The sequence below is a fragment of the Pan paniscus genome, chromosome 23 (genome assembly GCF_029289425.2).
Source record: "Pan paniscus chromosome 23, NHGRI_mPanPan1-v2.0_pri, whole genome shotgun sequence".
Lineage (NCBI taxonomy): Eukaryota > Metazoa > Chordata > Mammalia > Primates > Hominidae > Pan > Pan paniscus.
In genome coordinates, this window is record NC_085927.1 from 43843385 (window position 1) to 43867705 (window position 24321).

The 24321-nt window shown below is 47.2% G+C and overlaps 1 protein-coding gene across 5 annotated transcripts in view; it reads right to left on the reverse strand.

Moving 5' to 3' along the window:
* Positions 1–18515, reverse strand: part of LARGE1 (LARGE xylosyl- and glucuronyltransferase 1) — an 852160-nt gene extending 833645 nt beyond the window's left edge. For 3 of the 5 annotated variants that reach the window (XR_010111820.1, XM_003821496.5, XM_003821497.5), the window contains exon 1: positions 14929–15268. The gene's annotated coding sequence lies outside the window, so the exon portion shown is untranslated. Of the gene's footprint in view, positions 1–14608; positions 14627–14928; positions 15269–17402 lie in introns of those variants that run through there. The other 2 variants (XM_003821498.6, XM_057301028.2) reach the window with 2 other exon arrangements.
* Between the last annotated feature and the right edge of the window lie 5806 nt (positions 18516–24321).

The following is a 24321-nucleotide window of genomic DNA, read 5'->3' on the forward strand; positions in this document are numbered from 1 at the left end:
TTTTTTTTAATTCCTTTTTTTTTTTTTTTTTGAGACAGCATCTTGCTCTGTCACCCAGACTGGAGTGCAATGGCGTGACCAGGGCTCACTGTACCCTCAACTTCCTGGGCACAAGGAATCCACCTCCCAGTCTCCTGAGTAAATGGGACCACAGGCATGCACCAGGATGCCCAGCTGATTTTTTTTTAACTGTTTTTTATACAGATGGGGTTTCACTATGTTGCCAGGGCTGGTCTCGAACTCTTAGGCTCAAGCGATCCTCCCACCTTGGCCTCTCAGTGTGCTGAGATAATAGGCATGAGCCACCATGCCTGGGCCCTTGAATTCTGAAATTTGAAAAACTTGTACTGCCGTGCCTATTTTTAGGCTGACATAAAGTTTTCATCCTAAACTACACAATTTCTAAGGATACAATTTTCAGCATATTGTAAACATTAACATTTTAAAATAAAACTTTCACATCACAGTTTTAAATGGAATCTAGCAATCTGATAGCCATCATTCATTTTAAAAATCCAACAGCAAGTTATTTTTTAAGAACTGAAAATGTTATATTATTCTCTCACATGAGAAAGGGGCTTAAATGCCCTGTTTCTGGCACCAAGTTTCAACACGTAAAAGACAAAAGGGAAAGAGGCAACCATGTGGCATTGCTGTGATTAGAAGGACCTCAACATACCAATCTCAAATAGTCCCTTTGTCAGGTGACCCTTGAGATTTTCATACCCAGAGCAACATGCCAGAATAAGACTAGTTCTGGCTAAGAGATGTGCCTTTATAAAATGAGGGAGGACAGGGCCCGGTGCAGTGGCTCATACCTGTAATCCCAGCAGTTTGGGAGGCTGAGGAGGGTGTATCACCTGAGGTCAGGAGTTCGAGACCAGCCTGACCAACAAGGTGAAACCCCATCTCTACTAAAAATACAAAAATTAGCCAGACATGGTGGCAGGCGCCTGTAGTCCCAGCTACTCAGGAGGCTGAGACAGGAGAATTGCTTAAACCTGGAAGGCGGAGGTTGCAGTGAGCCGAGATTGCGCCACTGCACTCCAGCCTGGGCAACGGAGCGAGACTCTGTCTCAAAAATAAATAAATTAATTAATTAAATAAAAATAAAAATAAACAAAATGAGGGAGGATAACCATGAAAGGGGGATTGGGAGAACCGTGGACCAGACAGGGATCATGTCAGGCTGATCAATTTCAGGGAAGGGCACATATGTGAGGCTGGAGATGTGAAAATTTATTTTCTTAGAAGTATCCACATCTGCATACTCCAGGAAAAGTCTTCATGTATTTCCCAGGGGTATGTATATTTCCAGTATTAGGACACCTGGGTTGTTGGATTATAGGACAGAGATTAAAAACAAATATTCTGAAAACAAAATTCATTTCCAGTCTCTGGGCTTTATTGCTTGAGCAAATAACCTCTCCAAGCCTCAGTTTCCTTAGCTGTAAAATGAAACTACTCAGCTTAGAGAGCTGTCAAAAGGCATAATACTTGTAAAGCACACCTCAGTACCTTTTCTTACAAACTGCTAAGGAAGGGGCCTTTCCTATCCCATTCATTGGCTGCCATCTCTCTTAACTGTCAGAGCCCAAATTTCCTATGAGAGAAAAGTGCAAGGTAGACAGAAAACTCCTGAAAAACTGCCTCAGGTGATTAGTGGGCAACCATTTGCTTTTACCTTCAGGGCCTCTGCAAATTTTCTGAGATCTCTGGACAGGGCTAAGAAGAGAAAGACTGGCCACTTCTTCATCCCCAGGAGCCCTTGGTTTCCTGGTTAACCAAGCACAATTACTATAAGGTGGGGAAGGCAAAGAGATGAAGGGAAAGGGAATGAAGCAACTCTAAATAACTGAGTGCTTTCTCAACATAATACACACAATAACAAATTTAATGAGCTCAAAAATGCTGTATTTCCAAAGGAGTTATAGATAATTCCAAGCAGAAGAAAAAGGAAAATGGCAAAAGCTAAGACCCAGAACAAGCACCCCTTGGTAGGGATTAAATCAGACCACTACTGGAGAAGCAGTAGGGCTTCCTGAACCATATAACCAACACCACGTGCCAAGTGCAAGTTCATAAAGTTTTGCTAGTGCCTGGATCACACAAACCTTCTGATAAGCCCAGGGCTCCTCTGTCACTCCTCTGTGATTTGCTAAGCAAACCTATTCATGCAGCACTCACGCCTGGCTTACAAGGGCAGTGCCATAAAAACCCAAATGGACCTCACGAATACTAGAGGCAATACTAAATATTCTAACATAAACATGTGGTTATGTGGAGAAGAGTCTTTAGGCACTGCTGCTAAGCTCCTGTACAAATTTATTCGATCCTCCCTAGCCAGTCCCCATCACCGTCTGATAATTTCTCCATCAATTATGACTGCCATTCTGCATCTGGCTCTTTAAATGGGGAATGCTATTAAACATAAAAGGTACAAGGTTCTTCAAGTCCTCCTACCTGCTAATCCTCCACTTCAATACTCAGCCCTTGAGAGCTTGTGTGAAGACATTTCTTTTTTTTTTTTTTGAGACAGAGTCTCGCTCTGTCACCCAGGCTGGAGTAGTGCAGTGGCGCGATCTCGGCTCACTGCAACCTCCGCCTCCCGGGTTCACACCATTCTCCTGCCTCAGCCTCCTGAGCCTCCTGAGCCTCCTGAGTAGGTGGGACTACAGGCGCCCGCCACCACGCCCGGCTAATTTTTTTTTGTATTTTTAGTAGAGACCGGGTTTCACCACGTTAGCCAGGATGGTCTCAATCTCCTGACCTCGCGATCCACCCGCCTCGGCCTCCCAAAGTGCTGGGATTGCAGGCTTAAGCCACCGTGCCCGGCCTGTGTGAAGACATTTCTAGGTCTGCAGTGATGACTAAGATGCATTCTCCCTCACCAGCACCACCAGATTTCCTGAAGGTATCAGTGTACCCCAGGAATGCCCAATGGCCATTCTGGTCATTGGTGAGAGGGGGAAGGTTTTCTTTAGATTCCGGAATACTTTGAGAGGCTAATTCACATCAACCCATCTACCACTGCAGCACAGTATGACACTCGAGGTTTCATCAGAAAGGGTTACATTATGCCTGGCCAGCAAATTCATTGAAATCTAAAACGACAACAACAACCATTTATTGTATTGACTGCATGTTCCAGGCATACGGTAAAACCTAGAAGATTCCCTGAGATGCAGTTTTACTGAAAGGCTCCCGCTCTCTAGCAAAACAGTCAGATTACGGCGCAGAAAGTGCAGCTGCAGAAGTCAGACTGAGGTGCAGATGCGGTTCAGTGCTCAGTACCAGGAAAAGCTTAAGAGGCAGGACTACCTGAGCCGGGTTCTGAAGGAAAAACACAAGTGTCCCAGGCAGATAAAGAAGGAAAGAGCTTACCGGGCAGGAGGGGTATGTGCACAGCTTGACAGGTGTAGGGGGAAAAAAATCAGTAAAGAAGAAAATGATTAAGTTACAGATTGGTGATGCATGAAATGGGGGGTGGCCAGGGGTGGGGGGTGAGATTGCAGAGAAAGGCAGGGCTGGTTCATAACAAGCTTTGTGTGTCCCAATATGACAGGTGAAGTTTTCCAGGGGCTGACGGTGAGCCAGTGAGGGTAAGTACACAGAACATCCTAGAGAAACCCTCATTCCTTAAAGATTAAAAATAAAGACTTGCTGTCTGTAAGGGATTGGATTATCCTATTTGAGAAATTCTGTTATCCAGAATGGCTTACCCCACAATGCTGAAAAGTGTGTACCGTAATCTCAAAGCAAGCTCCTCCTCAGGCAGAGAAACACCAGCCGTCACAGGAAGCAAAGAAATTGGCTTCACTTTTAAGATGAATCCAGAACCCAGATGTCAGAGCTCCAAGCACTTTGCTCTCAGCTCCACACAGCTGCTTTAGGAGCCACTCATGAGGAAAAGAAGAATTTTCTCTATTATACCCCTTATTGGGTGCCATCCAAGGCTAGGAAAAAGGTTGTTCTATAACCCTGAGCCCATTTGAACAAACCCCCAATAAGAGAGGCCCCGAAAAGTGTATTTTCACCAAAGCTCTACCCCAAGCCAAGCCAAAGGAGAAAGCGCTGTTTTAAGACTTGCTGCTTGTGTCACGAGTGGACTTTATTCCAACAAGGCCATATTACAGTGGGCAATGAAAGCCATCTCAGACTTCCATATCAAGCAAATGTTTGTGAGCCAGTGATTCAACAGAGAAAAATTCACAAGCTTCCCTGGGCTTCTGTCCTCCTGTAACAGTTCCAGCCCGGCGGCCCTTAGAACTTCATATATGAACTGGTACAAAATCCTGTCCAGTTGTCTCCCAGCCTCCATCTCTCCCCGCTTCAATTTGTCCCAGGCACGATGCAGGTGCACCTTCCAAAACCAGGGCCTTTAGCACACCTCATTCCCCTGATGAAAAGTCACCCTGCCTTCCCAAAGCCCACAGCCCCTAACTCACCAACTTCTTCTTTTGTTTTTTTTGTTTTTGTTTTTGTTTTTGTTTTTGAGACGGAGTCTCGCTCTGTCATCCAGGCTGGAGGAGTGCAGTGGCATGATATCGGCTCACTGCAAGCTCTGACTTCCAGGTTCACGCCATTCTCCTGCCTCAGCCTCCCGAGTAGCTGGGACTACAGGCGCCCGCCACCACGCCCAGCTAATGTTTTGTATTTTTAGTAGACACGGGGTTTCACCGCGTTAGTCAAGATGGTCTCGATCTCCTGACCTCATGATCCGCCCGCCTCAGCCTCCCAGAGTGCTGGGATTACAGGCATGAGCCACCACGCCCGGCCTAACTCACCAACTTCATCTGCAACTCCTTGCTAACAGAAACCCAAGCTGGCTTCCTCTCCAACCCAAAAAATATATTTGTGCTTGCCAAACTACCCTCCCTTAATCCTTCCATTCAGATTTTAACTGTCTTGTATCCAAAGACCCAACTCAAGTCCCACCCCTCCTTTGAGTTTGAGAAGCTAAAGGAAGCTCCCACCTCTGACTTCCCATCTGTGTTCAGCCACCACAGTGCACACATCCATTCACTACACTGCTACATCCTTTCTATTGTTGCTCGTAACTGTTCATTTAATCTTCTATTGTTGCTTAACTTATGACACATTTTTTGCAAGCTCTCCAACTATGTCCCTCGAGGGCAGGGACAGGAAGCTCTGAATTTAATATAATAAATGTTGAGTGGAGGAGTCGTAAGTACTAAGAGCTTCGCAAGGTGCTTTCATAGAGACAAGGATGGGTGTAATGTAGTCACAGCCTCTAATACCTAAATGAAGGAATAAGAATTAAAGTATGTAGATATTGACAATGCCTAGTCGAAGATGGCCAAGCACAGCCTTTGATTTGGTTTGCTGTTTGGTGACGCCTCCTCCTGCCCTATCCTCCCATCTCCTAATCACTAAGACCCAAATCTAATATTCTCATCTTGACCTCTTCAAGCAGAATGCTACCCAACACGCTGTCCTCTGGGCCCTTTGACTTTCACTCACCCCCTTATGAGACTCTTCCTCCCTCACCAAGACAAGGCTCCTGAATGGACGATGAGTAACTCTGCACCTCTGTGTTCCGCTGTCAAGCCAGGACCTGCACACAGTAGGAGCTTGATCAACGTTGGCTGAGCAAGTGAAGGAAACCCCACAAAGAGACAGTGTCACAGAGCCTACAGTCAGGAACGATTTCAGCCAGAGACAAGAGAGAGGATGGGGGGTTGGATCCAGCAAAAAAAGCAGCATAACAAGGCCACTCAAGTGGGAAAACAAGTGGCATTTTTAGGTGAAGCCTAGTAGGCTAGGAACAGAGAAAACCTGGAGAGGAGTCCTAGGAAATACAGCGAGGTCAGAGAGGCAGGGAAGCCAGGGGCAAGGTCGGTCCTGGAACAACAAACTGAGGAGTCTGAACAGCTGAGAGTTGAGTCCTGGCTCCTTCTTCATGGCTGTGGGCCTTGCACAAGCGTCAGTTTCCACATCTGTGAAGTGGGAGAGTGAGCACATCCCCCTCCCAGGGTTGCTGTGAGAATGAAATAACAAAAATGACCGAATGAGAGAGTGCCTGGCACAAAAGAAACACTGGAAGAAGGTGCTTTGGGTGCAGATTGGATGGAAGCAGAGCACGCTGCAGAGAAGGGAGAGCTGAGGACTAGGGAGCCTAGGTTCTGGTTCCACCTCCCCTCTGAATAATCATCTTGACCTCCCTTAGGTCTGGCCTTAGTTTCCACGGATGTAAAATGAAGGTGTTGGTCTAGTGGGGCTCCAAGGTCTCTTGCAGCCTTGGTAGTCTCTCAATACAGCAGCTCTGCCTTACAGACGGAAGGCATCAGAGAGTGCTCTTGTAACTGAGAAACCCAGCAGAGAGGGAGTCATATTGGGAAATGGGTAAAGACACCAATACGGTCGAGGAGAGTTCTTCCTGCTGGGGACCAAGTACTGAGTCCCTCCCTCCATTCTCCCACATCCACTTCATCCTCCTGACATGGAAGCGCCGCTCTACACCTAAGTCATTTCATAATCATCGTCATCCATGCTGGACAACAACCATCCTAAAGTTTCTCATATTGAAAATGTCTTTCCAGGCATTTTCAAGGCAACTTGTCATGTAAATGCGAACAAGCTTTACAGCATGTCCATTCTTCTCATTCCAGATAAGTTAAAATCCCTACAAACTCGGAGGAAAGAAAGCACGCATTTCGGTATTGTACTCTCCTTGCCTTTTTACAAAGCCATCAATGTTTGAACCACAACAATGATCCTTCAGAGAATTCATTCTGCTGATCTGAAATATCTTTCACATTTTTAAAACAAAAGCTGCTAGGAGACGCCTTGAGGAGCTCAAGTCTATCTCATCACCATTTAAGTCTACTGTTACTCACCCACCTCTCCCTCCCGCATCACCTCCACTCCAGTAATGAAAACATGACCATTCATTCACAAAACAAATCATTCAGTGTGGACACAACTACTTACTAACTGCAGACCTACTAAGCACCAGCGCCACTCCTGAAGAAAGGTAAAGCCCCACCGGCCTATGGGCTTGCCTCTACGCCTCCCTTGGCTTCTGAAACAACCACAAAATGCCATTTCCAGATGAGAGCTGACATCAGTCAAGGAGGCTCTTAAACAAACAGTGTTGGCACATGAAGGATCTACGCAACTGTTCTAAAAACAAAAGGGGAGGGGATGGCTTCGAGTTAGCCGCAGCAAGGTTAACCTTACTCAATAATAACAAATGTGCATTTAATGTATCCAAGGAAGCCACAGCAATCCCTAACCACAGAATAACACTCAAGAGCCCAAGATTCCCTTCTGAATTTAAAATTTAAAAAAAAGAAAAGGAAGAAAGAAATCCCTAGATGCCCACGTTCTGCTGTAAATCCTCCTAAATTCTATGGCTACCATGGAGAGCTGGAAAGATCGGCAAGTCCTTTCTTCCCAATTGGCCTTGGTAATTCAGAAAAGGACTATGTTAAAAGCAAAGCTCTCTCAGTAGTCAGGGTTCCATCTCCATCTGCGTCTGCTGCCTGTCCAAGGCACAGCCCCATAATGCGACAAAAGAGGCTCAAATTATGGGTGAGACTGCATTTTCAATTCCAGCCCCAGCCTGTGATTACCTGCAACTCCAGGTTGCCCAAAATTATCTCTGAAGCCTTAAACGCCCTACAGTTTATTCCATTCCTAGAACAAAATCTTTTTTGGAAAGCTTCATAAGAGATAAAGGAAGAACAACAATGAAAAAAAAAAAGCCCTAGATATTTCTGTTACAGTGAAGGAAGAACCAGCAGACAAGCATGTTTTTTTTTTTGAGACGAAGTCTCACTCTGTTTCCAGGCTGGAGTGCAATGGCCGTGATCTCGGCTCACTGTAACCTCCGTCTCTGGAGTTCAAGTGACTCTCCTGCCTCAGCCTCCCGAGTAGCTGGGATTACAGGCGTGCGCCACCACGCCCGGCTAATTTTTTGTATTTTTTAGTAGAGACAGGGTTTCACAATGTTGGCCAGGCTGGTCTAGAACTCCTGACCTCAGGTGATCCCCCCACCTGGGCCTCCCAAAATTCTGGGATTACAGGCGTGAGCCACTAAGCCCGGCCTGATTTTGATATTTTTTAATGTCTCATACACACCGCCTCTCCTGTATACTCAAGCAGAACAAAATGAATTCCATCTCTCTGCAATTATAAAAACTCAGAATCCTGGAAACTCTTACCTAATTTACTTTTTAAACCACTTCTGTTCTTGATATATTCTTAGAGGTAGAATGTGCGGGTGGTTAAGGAACTTATGAAGGTGGGTAGGTGAGTACTGTTATCTCCAGGAAGAACAGTAGTTAAATAAGTAATCTGCCAAAAGTAAGTAAGTGATGTAACTCCATGTGTTAGGTTAGCGGTAATGACAGTTTACATAACCACTGTACTGCTTTCTGCAATACAGTTGAATATTAGGCTCCTAGAGGGTTATTTGTTAAAACATTCTAGTTTATGTTTGAAAAGTCTTTGGTGTTTTTTTTGTTTGTTTGTTTTTTGTTTTTGAGAAGGAGTCTTGCTCTTTCCCCAGGCTTGAGTGCAGTGGCGGCATCTCGACTCACTGCAACCTCTGCCTCACAGGTTCAAGCCATTCTCCTGCCTCAGCCTCCCAATTAGCTGGGACTATAGGCGCGCGCCACCATGCCCAGCTAATTTTTTTTTTTCTTTTTCTATTTTTAGTAGAGATGGGGTTTCACCATGTTGGCCAGGATGGTCTCAATCTCTTGACTTCGTGATCCACCTGCCTCGGCTTCCCAAAATGCTGGGATTACAGGGGTGAGCCACTGTGCCCAGCCGAAAAGTCCTTGGTTTTGCACAACAGGTGAGGCTCCCAAAAGGGTCTATCATGATTGTGTTTATCAAATAATTTGAAATATAATAACCGAATTAGCTATTAAAAGGAGACTCACTATGAATCCCTTTAGTAAGGTAAAAATCTTTTTGTACTGCAATTAACTTATCTTAAATTATTTAGTTTTAAGATCACATTTTATATGCCCACTTCTCCTAAAATACAGCACTCCTCCACTTGGCTTCAACTCCCAAATAAGAATATAACAAACCTTCTATTTACACTGCACTTACTTCAGATCTCCTCTTTCCTCTACCCCCAGGAGATCAGCCATAGTGAGGAGCCCTCTTTCTAGCAACTCACACATTTGGAGGCATCAAACTAAGGCACTTTGCATTTTTCCTGGCTTGTGTATCTACCCAATTGCTCTTCTACTCTATTTTTCTTCAAAAGACCCTTGATATTCACCCAGCAGCTCCCCTACAAGGTAATCTCCCGTTCAGGCCAAATGAATGGGTTTCCCTTTCCAAGTTACATTCAGGGCTTTGCAAAATCCGGAGAGGTCAACTCAGCTTTTATTTACTTAATTATGAAATAATTACAAGATTCAGCATTGTTGCTGTTGTTTTTAATCACAAAGCACTTAATTCTCAAATAGTGGTCAAAGAACAGTGTAACATTTCAGAACTAACGGGTTTCCACCATAGGTAAGAAGTTAGCAGGCAAGTCTAGCTGCTGCTCTATGAAAATGGCTATGACCAATCACAAAGACTTTGTGATTCTTTTCTTCAGCCTTGTGTTATTTGCAGTGCTTGTGCTTTACATTTCAAGGAAGAGTGCACCTATGAATTGGTCAGGCCTCTTTCTTTCCATTTAAGAGGGAGAAAACTAGACAACCTAAAGAGTGGTCAGTGTAGAGGCTAAGCTAACTGACTGAAGCAAGCCCTTTCCCTCCCTGGGCCTCTAAATTCCTACTTACAAGGTCAGTAACACACTAATGTATAGACAGCGCCTGAAGCCCAGAGATGTCAAGAAATATTCTAAGGTCACACAGCAAGTTAGCACAGGATGCTGTAAGACTAAACCCCTGATCCCCTGGGGCTTGATTAAAGCATCCTGTCTCCCAATCAACATAGGGATGGATGATAGAGACAAGACAAACATACAAACACAAACACACACACACACACACAGAGAGAGAGAGAGAGAGGCTTCTAACTTTTATCCCCATTATCCTTCTGGCTGCTGTTTCTAAAAAATATACTAAATATACCTGGCCCTGGAGACTGCTTTTACAACTGTGATTTTCCACATTCTCTATCTAATATCCTCCAGGCAGTTACACTGTTGCTTGCTCTTCCTCACCATAGTTTGCTCATCCCAAGAAACACACATATGCACACATGCCCACCTACCCTCCCATTCTCAATATTCAAAACGCTTTATTTTCTAACAGCAAAGGAAGTTTAGACTAGAACTGAAATGATCATAATATGAATCTTGTTCAGGTGTTAAACACAACCATAACTCTACCCAGAGCATATCTGATAAAATGGAATTTGTTCTCACCTAAGTGTTTTTTTTTCATATTATATCATTTGCCAAGTAACATTGTCATTTTTCCCACTGCTGCATAATCACATAATGAAAGTGCCAGGTGTAATTCATGTACACAAGAGGGCAGACTTAGGGTTGATAAGGGACCCTTTCTTTATTTGCATTGTTAATAGTTTTTTAAAGAATAGGCAAAATGCTGTACGTAGAATGATAACGGACAAAAGAAAAAATTTTCTGTTTTTAATAACAATGTGGGATAACCAGTTAGCATACTCAGATTTTATCTCGCAACCATTCTTGCCACTATTTGAATACACAGAGCAAGAAGCGGGGACACAGTCCTCAGCATGGAATCCTATTAAATTATTTCTCTTCTAACACCGCGTTTCCCTCTTCGGGCACATCCCACCTTCCAGCCACACTAACTATGACTATTCTCCATACACACCACAATAGATACTTTTGGGTTTCCATGCTGTTCTTTCTGCCTGCGATCCCCTTCCTCCCTACTCTCCTGGGAAGTTCAAACTCATCCCTTGAACAAGTCTAAAGGATAGTACTTACCTGGTAATAGTAGTTGAATGTCTGGCCTGGGCACGGTGGCTCACACCTGTAATCCCAGCACTTTGGGAGGCCGAGACAGGTGGATCACAAGGTCAGGAGTTCTAGACCAGCCTGGCGAAGATGGTGAAACCCCGCCTCTACTAAAAATACAAAAATTAGCCGGGCGCGGGGGCGGGCGCCTGTAATCCCAGCTACTCGGGAGGCTGAGGCAGGAGAATTGCTTGAACCCGGGAGGCGGAGGTTGCAGTGAGCTAAGATCATGCCACTGCACTCTAGCCTGGCTGACAGAGCAAGACTCCATCTCAAAAAAAAAAAAGAAAAAACAAACAAACAAACAAATAGCTGAATGTCTGCCTCCCATAAAAGACTAGAAGCTAAATGAAACCTGACTCTGTAACCTCCACACAGAGCATGGCACCTGCCACAGGGTAGATGGTCTATTATTATTTGTTAAACGAAAAGATGAAAAGTCTTATAAAATACATTTAACGAAGCCTTTCACTGGTTGCTGGCTGCTACTCTCCATATGCCAATGTGACAGAGAAATGCTGAACACCTCTCAATGGCAAATACTCCATGTAGAGCAACCTCACCAACACTAAGCAGATTTTCCAAGGTGGCTGTATCCCCGAGGTGTGTCAGTGGCATACCTTTTGGGTGTGCCTTTTGGGTCTTATATCCCCCATCCCCAATGCAGTATGCTCCTCCTTTCTGAGAATCTCTAGCCAAAAAGACACCTTCATCTTGTTCACGGACCGTAAGGAAGGCCAGCCTCCTGCCTCTACTTCTGCCATCTGGCTTCCATCAAATTCATAAGACTTCATTCATGTCTCAGGATGACAGCATATATTCTCCACAGGATCGGTCTTCAATCGTTGGTGCTCAATGGCAAATGCGATGGTATTTTCCTGTTCCAATCTCTTACCCCTTGGCTGTACTGTGCCCAAGAGAATCAATCTATAAAGTCTTAATGTTAGAAATAAAGCTTTCTGCTGACCATTTTTCCTAGACCACAACAATAGCTCCCCTTCAACTACCTAAATGTGCACTACACGTATGGGTAAAGGGTCACAAATGCCGTCTACCAGACCCCAGAGTTCAAGGGAAAAGTAATAACTCAGGTGGGTTCACAGGTTTCAAACAGAGTCTAACTCTACATGCTGAACTGGGCCTTTTAGAATCCAGTGTGACCAACATCTTGGTGATATCTGCCTGTTTTTGTGACAGTATTCTAAACTAAGCAGGCTCTTCTTGGCCTCTACCTTGCATCTTTCCTGTCTCCCCGCTACCCCCACCTCTGGGATCAGCTTTGATAAGACTTAGCTACTTGGGTAAACCTAGGCAATGGGGCAGTCAGTGTTCTTCAGGGAAGTAGAATTATCTTCCAATTCTGCTGGAAGGGCTGTGGACATTAATGATTTCATACTATTAAAAGTGCAGACAGCGTCTGAGATGGAAGTGCAAGTACACCGTCAAATGTTATGTTAACATCTCTAAGTATATGGAATGTATTTTTAAGGGGAATTTTAAGTTTGATGGAGTCCACTGCAGAGACATTTTGAAGCCATGTGATTTTATGATGACTGCAGGGAATATGCAGTCAAAAACCAAACACCAAAAGTGTTGATTACAAACTGTTAGGGAACTTAAAGTTAGGATGGTCTAATATTCAAAGGATAGAGCCTTTTTGTAGTCCTTAAATACTTAGAGATTATAATTGAGTCTTTTCAGAATGTCACATAACATTTTGCAGTTAACTGGTTCTGAGTTGCCCAAATGACAATTTAGATGTGAGCAGGCCCATCCCTTAGGCACTCAGAATCCACTCACTAGTGCAAGCATGTACTAGATCCCAAAAAGTTCATCTCAGGAACCCTCAAGATAAACCACAGTCTCACGAACCCTCAACATAAACCACAGGCTCATGAACCCTCAAGATAAACCGCAGTAACATGGGCCCTGGTGTTTTCTTCTTCGATGGTGGAAAAGATAACTAGTCCCCCCTAGTGTCCTGCTACTGTAGGTGGCTGAAGGATGGCGACACTACAGGACGCACCCTCCCTGCACTGTGCATCAACTTTAAAGCGCAGCTCAGGAACCCAGAAACAAAGGAAACCTTCGTCACAACCTTCCCAAGAGATGGAAGCACTTCCGAGACCTACGATGAGATGAAAAAAACCTTTCATTTCATTTCTAAGGCCCTTCCAGGTATGGTTTAAAAGCCAAAGGAATCTGCATTGGCTCACATCAAAAAGTTAATCCACACCCCAGCACACTTCATTAAGTGAAGCAGGAGGGCCCACACTTGTCAGCAGCTACTGCTCACTCCAGAGCAATCCGATCTTCCCGTTTAAACCTCTCTCTCCTGCCAGGGGGATTTGATTCCTTTCCTCGCCACTCTTGAAAACCCACTAACCTCTAAATCTTGGTGATTTTTGCCTCTCTGTTCAAGTGAGTTTTCTTCCTGGTATGGAATTAACAGGGACAGGCTCGATAAATGTGTTCTCCACAAGCAATTTTCACTAAAGTACTCTTGAACAATAAAGGTACACTAAGAGATGTGTGAAATCTTAAAGCTGGCGTTTTTATTTCTTTTATTTTTACCCCTAGTGAGGACCAAGCGTGCCAGTGAGTAATTCATTCATGTCACCCATTTGTGAGGGATGGGAGAAGAAACCACCACCACTTGTTCCCTTCTTAATTTAGAAGCTTTCCTTATCTTAAGTCTATCAAAGCTGACTCCTGAGGTGGGAAGACAGGAGAAGTGAGAAGAAAAATTAACCTGAGGTGACTGCCTCCACGGAATGATAAGCACTTCAGGTCTCCACACCTGTGTCAGAGAAGAAAGGCATCTGCATGTCAGGGAGGCGGACGCCCCCACCTGCCACCCCCTCCGTTTCTCCCCTTGAAGGAAGCAGGAGCCTGATCTCCCCCCACTCCCTCCTCTCTCTCTCTCTGGGCACTTACATAAGACCCTGTAAAACTTCCAGTGACATTCACGAAAAATGTAAGCTGCTATTTTGCTCCCTCAGGAGATCATTTTAATGGACTGAGTGACAAAATTCACGGATTCTGAATTCAGCAGAAACCTGCTCAACCGAGGCACATCAGCACAGAGACGAAAAAAAAAAAAAAGAGTCCAACCCCATTAAACAGGGTCACCCAAGGGATGGATTCAGTGTGCAAGAGACAATCTGTTCCCTCCGAAGTGACCCATTTAAAATCAGATTGTTCTGGGGGAAGCTCACAGGTTTAATAAATTTCAAACAGGCAAGGACAGGCTTGTACAACTGAGGTTCCTTAAGAGGAACATTTAAAAGAGGATAAGGCAATGAACAAAATAACTTGAGGATACACAAACTTTGGAGTCCTCACTCCAAAACTTCAAAAGCAGTGACATTTACAAGAATGTCTGGATAGCTATACACTGATCACTCCTCACAAGCAGCTTTGCCTAACAGGAAAGACATGCTGGCTGGGCTTCCCCCCTACAGATAGCAATGCCAACCAACCACTCTGTCCTAAAGAGGGACTCGCAAGCTGTGGCTGCTCGCCCCCAAATTGCGCAGGACTGTCTGCAAGAAGGAACAAGAAAAGTTATTCACAGCATCACACCACGAAAGGTAGTTGCGTACCGCCCAACAGGGCCCTCTCCAAACACGGCAGGCTCCGCAAACCACAGGTGCTCACCGCTAACAAGAGGGCCGGGGGTGCGGGTATCGGTCACATGCCCTCGTGGTGTTAACCAGAAACTCCTCCTGGCTCGCTCCCTGCCAGCAGCCTGTGTGCCCAGAAGCCGAGCAGGCCCTGAGGGGGTCCTGGGGACTTCGGAGACTGGGGGCTTCCACCTCCAGCCTCTCCAGGGCTCCCGGCCGGGGCAGCAGAGGGTGTGCCCGGCCTCCCCGCCGGCATCCCGAGTACAGGGGGTACCAGCCACAGGTTCGGAGAACTTGTCCGGCGCTACACACCACGGCGCCCCCGCGGCGACTCTCGCGCTCCGGGGCTCTTACCTTGGCCGTGACTGCCGCCAGGCAGAGGGAGACACGGAAAAACCGGGTGGCGCGGCGGCGCCGCCGCCTACGAGGCGCAGGGGGTCCGGGTCAGGGTCCCGGCAGGCGCTGCCCTACTCGGAGCGGCGGTGCCAAGCACAGAGTTCGGGACGGCCCCCGGCTCCAAATGCCGCGGCGAGGGTCCGGGTCCCCCAAGCTGAGCACTGTCCCTTCTTCCTCTTCCTCCGGGGCCGCTGCCTGGAGCTGCTCCCGGCCCGGAGGACTCTTCCGAGCCAGGGGCGCCCCGCATGGGCAGGGGCCTGGGTCAGCCTCGGGTTGGGTCCAGGGAGCGACCGCCGGGGCCGACTCCACCTCCCGCGCTCCAAGCCGATTCGTCCCTTCAGGGCAGGGCCTGCCCGCGAACAGCCCGGCGAGACGAGCGCGGCCGCGCCCCCAGCTTCGGGCGCCCGGGCTCCGGCGCGGCGGCGGGGCAGGAGCAGACTGGCCGGGCCGGGCGCCGAGCGCGGCGGCGCGGGGGGGCTGCAGCCGGCCGCGGCGCGCTCTCCCCCAGGGCCTGCGCCGCCCGCCCGCGGCTCCGCGGGAAGGAGGCGCCGGAGAGGGCCTCGCCCCGGCCTGGGGCGTTGGGCCGGGGGCGCGGGGCTAGGGGAGGCGACCCGGGAAGGTCACGGGAGCGGAGGCGCGGCGAGTGGATCGCGGCGCGGTGGGTGCGGGGAGCCGAGGCGGGCGGCCCCCGCCGCCGGGAGCGCTCGCCGGCCTTGGCCGCCGCCGCCTCCGAGATGCGCCGGCTTCCCGGAGCGCCCGGCGCTCGGAGCTGGGCGGCCGCTGCAGCCGCCGCGGGCAGCCGGGCGCCGCTGGCCGGAGCCGGCGCGCGATCCCCGCCTCCCGCGCCCGGCCAGGAGTGGGCCGCCGCGCGGGGACCGGCAGGCGCGGGCGCTGGGGTCCGGGCTCCGGGCTGGCCCCGCCGCCTCCGCGTGCCCAGAGCGCCGGACTCGCTCAGCAGCTGCAGTGACTGTGTGTCTGTGTCATGTCTGTGCAGCCGGGGGGGACCGCGAGCCGGGGCTGGGTTCCGAGCGGGGGCGGGGCCGGCGCCCGCCTCGGTGCCCGCCCCCGACCCCGTGACCGAGCGGCCGGCCAATGGCAAGCGCCGCAGCCGCGCGGACCGAGAGTTCGCCCCCGCACAGGCTCCGCCCCCCGGCGAGACTCCGCCCCGGTGCTTCTTCAGCTCGCTGGCAGGCAGGCGGAAGCAACACCCGGAGCCGGGATCCCGGGCCGGGTCGGGATGAAAGGGTGCAAGCTGGGAGCTCCCCGCCCTTCTTCCCCCAACCCCGGCGGCTCCCGGCCGCCTCGGGCTTGGCGCGCCTCGCGGAAAGAGGGGGAAGGGAAGCGGGACGGGCCCGCAGCTGCCGTGGTAGAGAGGTTCGCAGGCTTGCAGGACCATGCAGCCTGCTCCCCAAATTGCACAAAACAGCCGTCGTGAGGAGTAGGAAGTTTCCCCGCCTCGGGTCGCAGCTTCTCTCGGAGGTGGGCATGGTGTGGGGCAGCCGGAGTCTGTGAGGAGCCCCGCCGAAGGGCTCTGACGGCATCTTTCTGGGATCGGTATCCAAGAATCCTGTCCAAGGCTTCCTCTTCCTCTGAGGAAACTACATTTCTTTTTCCCCCACCCCAAACACACACCCCATGCACGCACAACACGCCCCTCCCCTGCTGATTTTATTCTCGCTCTTTCCCTCTTGGCATAAGAACCCGGCGCGCAACATCCCTTGAATGGACTTCCAGCCTCCCAGTTCTAGGGACGAGGGTGGGGGTACGGCGAGTCCTCCCGAGCCACAGGAGGAGTGGGTGAAATGGGTCGGGGCACAGGAGCGGGGGTGTGAGAATGGATGGAAGGAGGATGCCCTCGAGAGAAGACCCAGAGGAGGCGAAAGCAGAGAGGCAGGGAGAGAAAGAGGACGCCGAGAGCTGCACAACTCGGACTCGGAGACCGGAGCTCCGGGCGCGCGATCCAGCTCCCGGGTTTTTCCGCAGCTCGGTCCCAGGGCTTCTGGGGTCCCCTTCCCCCCGGGTCTCCACCTCTCCCCAGCGGGGCGGGCCGCCGGGTCTTTGCCTTCCCTCTGCGCGCCTCTCCGCTCTCCAGGACTCGAGCGAGGCAGCGGGAAGCCCACCCTAGTTCTTGGAAGGGGCAGGGGAAGGATGGGCTGGGGAGGGGGCGCGCGGGAAAGGGCCGCCGAGCTTGGGTTGCCCAGCTGACCCCACTCCTCGAGGTCGGGCTGGGGGGGTGGGGCGGCAAGGGCTTCGGAGGCTTGGCCCCTGCTTGGCTCCGGACCTGGCTCCCGCCTCGGTAACCACACTCTCGGCCTTTGGCTTGACCGAGCTGGGACCCTTCTCCCATCCCCCTTCCCTCCAGCCTCGTGAAACAACGACCCCCACCAGCAGCAGCAGCGCCCGCTTTGTCCCGGCTCCGGAGCGCTGTTTACCTAATCTCAGCGGCTGACCGAGCCCAGCAGAATGCGAAAGGGAGGCAGCGGTGGTACAGCAGCGTCCCCGGCGAAGAAGTAAAAGACGTTTGCTTTGGAGCTTCGGGATAAGTTAACTGCGAAGCTGGGGTCCTGCTGTCTTATCTCTGCGGGGATGAGCCTCACCGTGCACGTTGGCAGGCATAGCAGATTCTATCTGTTTCTGATGCCATTACCGTGTCGGAGAAGAACATTATATGAAAAAATATTATCTAATATCCTAGAGACCATTAAAGTGTCAAAGTTTAATGCCAAGTCTTTTACCTCGAAGGCTGCTCAGTTCTTCCTCTGACGTGCAGCCCTGTTCCAGAACGCGCTGAAAACAAGGGGATCATTTTTATTTTTTTGCCGCCCGAATGTCCTTCCTTCCTACTCTCTTCCTCCTCTCTCACCCCCACCCCCTCCCCGGAACCGGGTAAAGTTAAAGCGAGAATTTGTACTTTGTTTTTACGTTTTGCTTTGCTTCACTTCATTAGTGGTGTAAAATGCATTATTACAGCACATTAGCATATTAATAAAGGTAACGTGACTGAGGAAAGGAAAAGACCTGAAATTTACAAGCGAAGGAGAAATAATTGAATAACATCAGAAACTAAAAGATAAGCTTGCGGGAAAGAAACATCTCCATTATAATTACTCAAGTGAAGTACATTCTCTAGATGGAATCTAAGAAAGAAAAATGTGACCATGATGTGGGAGCTAGCAATGTTCACGCTGGTCAGTAAGGCACGTTGAAGACATAATGCCTTATTAGTGGATTTCACAAAGTGTACTTGCATTGGTCAATAAGCACCTTAAATGTGGAAAAGCTTTGTTTTATCAAATCAAGGTTGCAAGTGCCTGCAGTCAGTGGCATAGCTAATGCTCTAAATGATATTAATGTTGTCAGACTGAAATATGCCACATACTGAGTCCTCTGGTTAGTACATCAAGCCCCACGTTTAAAGTATTACGTTGGAAAATTGTAAAGCTCCTCAACTCCCCAGTCCAAGCAACTAAATATGTATATACATATACATGGAAACCCTGAAGTAGGATGTAGTTACCAGGAATTATAGCCTTTTGACACAACCAAGATACAAATGTCTTAAAAGGATTTCCGCTACGATATAGTATGAGAATGCAGAATAAAATATGTAAAGTGATATATCTGTTATTTCTAAAGAATGAGCGCAGCTTTTGCTGAGAACTGAAAAAATGAAAAAAAAATGAGCTATCTAAACCAACTGTTATCTATTTATCTCCACACAGTTATTGTACCTGTCACTGAAGAGATTCGGAAAGGTCTCATTTTTTATTAGGGTCAAGGAGACCGAATCCTAAGAAACCTGAGGTCTTAAAGCAGCCACTAGGGGGCCCTAAAGGCATCTCAAAGAGGAAGCCAGGAAACACTCTCACCTCCGTTTTTCTGTGTGCCTGATACTAGGAACTGGGGAATCTAAAGGCACGTTAAGAACACAGTGCACTGTAGTCCCAGCACTTTGGGAGGCTGAGGCGGGCGGATCACATGAAGTCAGAAGTTAGAGACCAGCCTGGCCAACATGGCGAAACCCCGACTCTACTAAAAATGGTAAAATGTTCCGGGCGTGTTGGTGGGCGCCTGTAATCCCAGCTACTCAGGAGGCTGAGGCAGGAGAATTGCTTCAACCGGGGAGGCGGAGGTTGCAGTGAGCTGAGATCGCACTCCAGCCTGGACGACAAAAGCAAAACTCCCATCTCAAAACAAACAAACAAAAACATAGTGCAAAGTTTGGAGGCAAATCTAGTTTTATGTAATAAATGACCTGAGTCCAATTTTGACTCCTAAGTCAATTTAGTTTCTCAACTCTTTTCTCACCTCCAAGAAAGGAAATATTGTATCCTTGAGAGGAGGGTTACCTAATACTCTTAACTGTCTCAAAGTCAGCACATTTCTGTTTGCCATTCCAAACAGGACGTTCTTTCAAAGATTTGAGGACTGTTTTCTGAATGTTTTGCACATTCTTCAAGAGCTACATAACAAGACGATTGAATTCTCACAAAGAGGATATTTAAAAGATTAAGCAACCTGTACAGCAGGGCACCCATCTGCCAACTTAATTGAAGTCAAGCCAGCCACAGGGGCACTAGCATTAGAGCTGAGTCCTGAAGCCTTCTGCTAGGCCAGACATTTATTCTTTAGTGCTGGGTTCTGGTGAAATGGTGGTGTTGATGTTGGGAGGAAGGAGTGGTTCCTGCAGCAGGGGTGAGGAGACAGGGTATAGTGGGAATGGCAGCCAGTAGTAGTGGAGGGGTGATTACTCCAAGGGCTACTTAGCCAGTATGGAAGGATTGCAGTATCTTAATTAATGTTATATTTATCAAAACATCTAAATGTCGGGTCTGATCCTACAGAAAGCTGCCTAAAATTTTTAACTAGCAATTAAATTTTCATGGCTTCCAGATCCTTAGCAGTCACATAGTATTTTTTCCATATCTTACCAGTAGGTAAAGTTAAGATGTCCTTTATGAGAGTCAAGAATCAAACAGCATTCAGATAGCACAGGTTTGAAAAAGCCTAGTTTTCCTTAAACCAATGCTAGACAAATATCTGCCAAAGATGCTCTGTCCTGACACACTTCAAGCAAAAATTTAAGCACTGGGCATGAAACATTGCTCTTTTATTTAGGCCAATAATCAAAAGACATTGCTGAACAAAACAAATGTCTCCATCAGGGCTAAGCAAAGAAGAAGTCACCTGTTAGGTAAAGAATGAAAAAACATTGCAAAAGCCACCAAATTAACACTAATGGAAGTGTGATTTGAACATAATTTAAGTAAAAACAAGCAAGTCCAGAATGGAGACATGAGACAGGGAATGGGGATAAAGTCTTTCTTTGTGGAATGAAACTATTTTATGCTGACATCATCATGTTCATTAACAGGCGAGATACAGGTATGCTCAAAATAGCATTATTAACCTCCAGAAGACTTGCCCCTGCAAAGCTGAGAGCCAGCTAATTAGAACAAATTTGGCTGTAGATAGAGAATCCCATTGTCTTTTAGGAGAGAGGGTTTATTCACTCGCCAGCTGTGAAAGTCCGTCAGAGTAGGACTTTGTCAGGTATTGGCTCTCTGACCACCTTATGATAAAATGCTGAACTGGGGAGTCAAAGCCCCTCTAGAGACAGAAAGGAAAAAATCAGTGCCAAAGAGGTCAACTCAAAGGACAAAGGGAGCTTTTCTTCTCAAGGAAAGGGGAGCTCAAGCTAGTGGGCCATAAGATCCTCAAGACAAAAATGAAAACAAAAAATTTAAACATTGGTAAAAGCACCAGAGTCCTGAAATGAAACATTATGACATATACCTTTTGGAGCTCTTTAGTGTGAAGCCCTGTTTAAAGGGTGTGTTTTTATCAGTTTGTGTTTTCTCCTCCCTCTGTTTAAAGAGCTATGAGGCAGAACATCTCAAAGTTTACTGTGTAGCCAGATCACCTGGGGAATCTTGTTAAAATGCAGATCCTGGTTATGTAGGTTTGGGGTGAGGCCTGAGACTCTGCTTTTCTTTTGTTTTTTGTGTTTTTGTTTGTTTGTTTTGAGACAGGGTCTCGCTCTGTCGCCCTGCTGGAGTGCAGTGGCGCAATCTCGGCTCACTGCAACCTCCACCTCCCAGGTTTAAGTGATTCTCCTGCCTCAGCCTCCTGAGTAGCTGGGATTACAGGCACCTGCCACCACGCCCAGCTAATTTTTGTATTTTTAGTATAGTCGGGGTTTCGCCACGTTGGCCAGGCTGATCTCTAACTCCTGACCTCAGGTGATCCGCCTGCCTCGGCCTCCCAAAGTGCTGGGATTATAGGCGTGAGCCACTGCTCCTGGCGAGACTCTGCTTTTCTAAAAATCTGCCATTCGTGGACCATGCTTTGAGTAGCAAGAATGTAGAAGACGTTTGTTGGAAGCCGACAACATCCTTCCCTCTCTTTCCTCTTCCTAAGAGTATTTCCTTGGTTAGGATTCTTCAAAACCCTGAGACAAGGACTTTGCGGCAAGAAGCTTATTTGGGAGGTGATTCCAGGAACCGGAGTGCTGCGATTTGGGTATTTCCTGAAGTTCACATGTTGAAAGGTAATCACCAATGTGATTGTATTCAGAGATGGAGCCTTTAGGTGGTGACTAAATCATGAGGGCAGGGATTAGGGCCTTTATAAAAGGGCTTGAGGGCGTGGGTTTGTGTTCTTCCATTTTTCTGTCATGTGAAGATACAGCAGGAAGGCCCTTGCCAGACACCAAACGCCAGTGCCATAATCTTGGACTTCCCAGCCACCAAAAATGTAAAAAATAAATTTTTGTTCTTTATAAATTACCAGTCTTAGGTATTTTGTTATAGCAGCACAAATGGACTAAGATAGAGTGAAGGTGTGGGGAAACAAAATAGGTAAGGAAAGAAGGCTAAGGAAAGGTGAATTAATAAGTGATCAACATGTGCTCAGTTCTGAGAGTATGCTCAGAGAGATCGTGCAGAATAGCACTGCCCAAAATAACTTTCTGTGCAATGGAATGACCTATCTGCACTGTCCAATATGGTAGACACTAGCCACATGCAATTGTTGTGTACTTGAAATGAGGCCACTGTGACTGAGAACTGAATGTTTCATTTTATCTATTGTCAATTAATTTGAATTGTAATAACCACATGTGTTGGCTTATTGTGTTGGACACTACAAATGTAGAACATAACTTAAGAACCATCTCACTAGGTCAAGAAACCTAAAGAAATATTTATCCATCAAACTCCGTCATCTGTTGAGGGTGGTTCCTGGGAATTCATAACGCCTGAGACTTCACTTGTGCTTCCATGGCCCGAGAATAACCTCAGCAGAGAGTTGCAGGTGCTTAAGGTTGGAAGTCTTTAGTGTATATGGAAACTGCCCATCAAAGGTGGAGGTGATCACCCAGGTGAGCCTAGGGGATATGAGCAAGGCATTGAGAGCATTTGCTAAAAGAATCCTGGTTTTATTTTGATTCTTATTCTCAGTTCCAGGAGCAGATCCTGAATAGCATAAGCTAATCAATATATTCCATGCCACTGACCACTATCATTGGTTCAAAGCTGAGTAGATAACCTAGGCTGGTCCAGTCGGGGTGAATCTCACAACTCTTATGTGTATGCTGGATCACTAAAAGTGTGTTTTTACCTTCTGGACCAATTTGATGTACCGATACAAAGCTTAGTATTTCTGCAGTCATTTTGCCACTACAGAGGATAAAGCTGACACTGAGGATAACAGAGCACAGAGAGACAGAAAACTCAATCCATATCAGTTAGTGATACTTTGAGCTGCAAATAACAGAAATACCCAGCTAACCTTAAATAATAATGATCTCACGTAATGATAAATCTCGAGGTAAGTAAGTCCAGGTTTGGTGCAACCGCTCAACAATTTCGTCAAGGACTAAAGATCTTCTAGTCTTGATATTCTGCCTCCTCAGCATATTGGCATTCCATGTTTCCTCATGATCACAAGATGGCTGTGAGAGCTCCAGACATTGTGTTCCCAAACCAGCATCCAAACTGAGGCAGGATAGTCAAGGAAGTAACCATGTCCTCGGGATGCAGCAACTGTACTAATTGCACCATCAACACAGTAAGCCCCAGCATTCATACTGTAGTCAAGCCCACTCAAGCAAAGCTATCTCCTGTTGGGAATTTCCCCTGTGCAAAATGCATGTGCATTTTTATTTTACCTGTCCTCAGACTGACCCTTTGCTCCTTGTAATGATAAAAAAAAAAGCACCCCTGGGTGGATATTTAAGATGCTAATGAGACATGCAACGTATGAACAAGCATGTATGGCTACTGCGCATGGGCTTCTAGAGGGGCAACCAGAACATGCTTACTAGTAACACCTCTCCCCCACCCCGTTATGAATAATCATATAAGACTCCCATAAAGGGAGTCTCCCTAGTGCCAGTCTTTGCTGTCTCATCCTTAGGAGCAGCCCGCCCTGAATCTTTTCTCAGGGTGTACTGTCTATTCTGCACCTAGCTTTCATAGCATTCTTCCTCCTTTGCAATAAATTGCTCTATGCTGCATCGCCTTTGCTGTGTGTCTCTTGTTTAAATTCTTTTAAACTAAGAAGACAAGAACTGAGGTTTCACAACAGCCATTAACAAAAGCAGGGGGGTAAAAAGCATGTAGAAAGAGGCTTCCCTTTCATTAGTAGACTTCTCCTTGTGATTGACTTAAGTTTGTCATGAATCACCGTCTAGAAATGGAACATTTTTGGATTTTGTTAGCAAAGGAGGAGAAGTGGCTCTTGGGTACCAACTAACTACCTGCTCTAGGACCCTTGATGATATCATTAAGTCACTGAATGAAACCAACCCTGACATTTGTCCTGACTCCAAGGTCCTTGTTTATGTGAGCCAAAAACATCTACCTATTGTGTAAGTTTTAATTGAGTCTTCTCTTACTTGAACATCCTAACTGATACAGGTAATAAAGACCTACTGTCAAAAGATTCAGACTCAGCAATTCTCATCCACCCTATTCCTGGATGCAATTATAGCCAATGCTGGAAGGGTACAAGGGGCTCCCTTTCCTCCAGAGTGAAATTCAGTTTGGAAATTATTTGCTCTTCTATAATGGTGTGAACAGAGGCCTAGATGACCCACATGCATCATTGTATTAAGAGGGGGAGCCTTTAGTAGGTGATTAAGTCATGACAGCAGGGATTAGGGCCCTTATAAAAGAGCATGAGGGAATGGGTTTGCTTTCTTCCACTTTTTTGTGAAAGAAAGAAAGTTCCCATCCTCCACCCAACACTCACCACATATGGTTGTTCTGCTCAGCCACACCTTCCTTTTGCCTGGGGGACTGGGTATCATTCTAATTTCCTATTGCATCTGCAATCAAATCCTGAGAC